The sequence below is a fragment of the Physeter macrocephalus genome, chromosome 11, assembly GCF_002837175.3.
Source record: "Physeter macrocephalus isolate SW-GA chromosome 11, ASM283717v5, whole genome shotgun sequence".
Taxonomy (NCBI): Eukaryota; Metazoa; Chordata; class Mammalia; order Artiodactyla; family Physeteridae; genus Physeter; species Physeter macrocephalus.
In genome coordinates this window covers 135,129,394-135,133,225 of record NC_041224.1, presented here as the reverse complement: position 1 = coordinate 135,133,225, position 3,832 = coordinate 135,129,394, and the positions used below count along the sequence as shown (strand labels likewise).

Below are 3,832 nucleotides of genomic sequence, written 5' to 3'. Positions count from 1 at the left end.
GCCCCGCAACGGGAGAGGCCACAACAGTGAGAGGCCCGTGTACCGCAAAAAAAAAAAAAAAAAAATAAAAAAGAAGAAGAATCATCTCCAAGACTTACATAAAAATGTATGACTCAGATCATTTTTCATAACTTACATGCCAAATAAAAACCCTTTAAAATCATATTGCTAACTACATATATAACTTTTAAAAAACTCGCTTATTATATATGCTTAGAATTCTAACTTCGGGATATATAAGAAATGGTATCATTTGATGCCTCTACTGAAGGGGGCAAGGGCAGGAGGGAGATATTTTGAAGTATATACCCTTTTGAGCTACTTGAGGTTTTATCTTGCACCTTCCTTTCCTTAACATACAAACGCACAGTTAAGAAAAAAATAGCATAGTATTCCTATTGCTTCTATAAACTAGGATGTAGTTTTCAGAGTTATGTAAGAGTACCTTTTAGCCAACAATTGCTTAATCAAAAACAAACAACTATCGAACTATTCATTTGTTTACATAAAAAACAGCGATAGAAGCAGGGTGGTTATGGGGGGCGGTGGAGAAGAGGGAGAATCGGGAGGTGTTGGCCGAAGGGTACATAGTTTCAGTTATGCAAGATGAGTAAGTTCTAGAAAATCTGCTCTACACTATAGTGCATATAGTTAATAATACTGTTCTGCATATTCCAAAACTTGTTAAGAAGGTAGATCTTGTATTAAATGTTCTTATCACAAAAAAGAGGGGAGGAGGAGATGTTTAGAGGTGATAGTTATGTTTATGGAAGTGTTTATTGTGATGACAGTTTCATGGCTGAATACTTACTTTCAAACTCATCCGGGTAAATATGTACAGCTTTTTTTGTATATCAAGCATACTCAATTTAAAAATATTTTTTAAAAGGACACTGATATTACTAATAACAGTTTGGCACACAGTTGTGAGATTTTGGTGCTTTGTTACATTGCTGCTGCCTGAAATCTGTTGGCAAATCAAATTTGTCTTCCTCCACTTATTTAATTTCTTTGTTGTAGCTTTGGACTGTTCAGGTATGTTTACACCTTCCACAATATGTTTAGATAAAAGTGAGGGCATGCTGGATGATTGTCACCACTGGATTCTCTTTAAAAAAGAAAAGTAACCCCAGAACATAGGCCATTTTTGTTTTTGAGGTTTTTTTTCCATACAGAGAGCTGAGACAGGCTTATGTGTGAATGTTAAATTTAAGGATAATGATCATTGTGTCTGTCAACAAGTAAGCATTTTGGGAGATCCAAAATAAAACTGCACTCATTGATATTCATTTCTTCTTTCTTTCATTCAAATGTATTGCCTGCATGTGCCTTGTAATGTGTTAGAGGCTAAGGACAAAAGCAATGAGGCAGGGAATCTGCTCTCAAGATGGGAAGCTACAAGTCTGCAGCTGAGTATGCATGATTCACTGTGATGGGTACAGTAATAGCACACAGCAGCCCACATGAAAGGAGTAAATTGCCATGCCAGGGACCAGCGAGGAGCTTAAAGAGGAGACCTCAGACAGTAAAAGTCATAGAGATGATTAATTTTGTTAATGGCTCCAGGATGGACTATATTACTGTACTATAACTGTAATACCAGGCCATCTGAACAGAATTGTTTATTTGTCTTATATTATGAATGTCTGTGATTCTTTTTTTGTTCTTTTTTTTTTTTTTAACGCTTCACAAATTTGTGTGTCATCCTTGCGCAGGGGCCATGCTAATCTTCTCTGTATCATTCCAATTCTAGTATATGTGCTGCCGAAGCGAGCACTGAATGTCTGTGATTCTTGGCAGTGTATATTCCTGATGTGCTCTTAGCAAATTTCAAAGACTTCACTGGGCTCAATCACATATGTCATGGGAGGATGGTGACCATCAAACAAGAGGTATAAATTGGAAGCAGAGAGAGATTTCTCTGTAAGGAAAGTAAAATGAAGGGGCTATACATTTTGCAATTAAAATTTGACATTGTTGGCTAATTCAGAACTTTAGTGATTTGGTCCATGCACTGCACTGCACTTTACAATTCTCACTGTTAGGAGCTAGACAGAAACTTTATAAAACTGTTTTGAATAGTGTGGTTCTATCAAAAGTTTAGTCTTGATTTTAGAATTAAAAAAAATTTTTTTAACTTTTTTCAATTAAAAAATATTTTAGTACAAACCAGTTTTGCAAAAGGACATCATTTCCATGCTATGGCAGAGAAGCTAACTGCTTCTCGTCTTCTTCTTGGGTACGTGGCTGGACCACATGGCCCAGCTACCCTCTTGCTGACAGGAGTGGCCCTGTGACTGAGTCCCAGACAGTGGGAGGAGCTAAATTGGTGTGTGCCATTGCCAGGCCTGACCCATGAAAACCCCGTGCTGACCCTTCTTGCTCTTTGTCCCTTGCAGCTGGCTGGAATGCAGATGACCCCCAGGACCACCTTGGAAGCCACCAGTTAAAAGACAGCAGAGCCTCTATCAGCTCGGCTGCCCAAATGATACACAAGGAGGAGCTCCACTGACCCATGCAGTTTACCCAGTCCTGTTCTGTGAACAAGAAATAACTCTATGGTATTTCAGCCATGATATATTTTAGGGTCAGTCTGTTGCAGTAGTTAGCCTTTTCTAAGTCATACACTTGCCTAGCAAAATTCTTCCCTCTTACTTTTTTGGGGGAGGGAGGAGACACACAAGAAGGGACAAGTTGAGGGAAATTTAATTATAATGTTTGTGCTGAGCCTCTGTCATTTGCCCCTTTAAACCCATGCTCCATCCTTCTGTACCCTGCTTTCAGTCCCTGAAGACTGACTTCCATCTCTGGGCCTCTCGGCCCTCTGAGTGCCTGGGAGATGAGTGGGAGGGAGGGGAGGGAGGTCAGGATATTTCTGGCCCTGGTTTGCTCCCTGTGAGGTCCTAACCGAAGTTCACTGCTCCTCTCAATCTGGCTGTTTCACATGACTGTCTCACTGCTTCCGGATTCAAGTAGCGGTTCCCTGCCCTTGTCCACATGGGCTTTGTGTTGGTCATCCCAGCTTAGTCAGCTTCGGCCGCCGTAACAAAGTACCATAGACTGGGTGGCTTCCACAACAGACATTTATTTCTTATAGTCTAGAAGCTGGGAAGTCTGAGATCAGGGTGCCAGCATGGTGAGCTTCTGGTGAAAGCCAACTTCCTGGCTTGCAGACAGCTGCCTTCTTGCCTTGTCCTCCTCACATGGTGGGGAAAGAGAGAGAGAGAGAGAGAGAAAAACTCTCTGGTCCCTTCTCATAAAAGCAGTAATCGCATCACGGGGACCCCACCTGCATAACCTCATCTAAACCTAATTACCTCCCAAAGGCCTAATTACCTCTTTGATGCCATCACACTGGGAGGTTAGGGGCTGCAGAAGGGTAGGGGGGTCACAAACATTTAGTCCATAACAGGCCTAGGCATGTGTTGTCAGCCAGGCTGCTATGAGACCCAGGTCACCAGCGCATCCCTTGCCCACACCTAGCCTATGCCCACACCTGTGTGTTGTCCCTCTGTAAATAAATCCTCCTAGAATCATCCTCCTTTGAATGTGCCATCTGTTTCCTGTTAGCACTCTGACTGAGACCATATTGCTTTGTTTTAACTCTCAAAAATGATAGTAGCAGGGCTTCCCTGATGGCGCAGTGGTTGAGAGTCCGCCTGCCGATGCAGGGGACACGGGCTCGTGCCCCGGTCCGGGAAGATCCCGCATGCCGCGGAGCGGCTGGGCCCGTGAGCCACGGCTGCTGAGCCGGCGCGTCCGGAGCCTGTGCTCCGCAACGGGAGAGGCCACAACAGTGAGAGGCCCGCGTACCGCAAAAAAAAAAAAAAAA

At 42.8% G+C, this 3,832-nt stretch overlaps 1 non-coding gene across 1 annotated transcript; it reads right to left on the bottom strand.

The window, feature by feature from the left end:
* Positions 1–1,670: 1,670 nt before the first annotated feature.
* LOC112063525 (U6 spliceosomal RNA) lies at positions 1,671–1,777 on the bottom strand. Its single transcript, XR_002891034.1, has one exon. It is a non-coding gene; the product is annotated as a U6 spliceosomal RNA (small nuclear RNA).
* Positions 1,778–3,832: the final 2,055 nt, after the last annotated feature.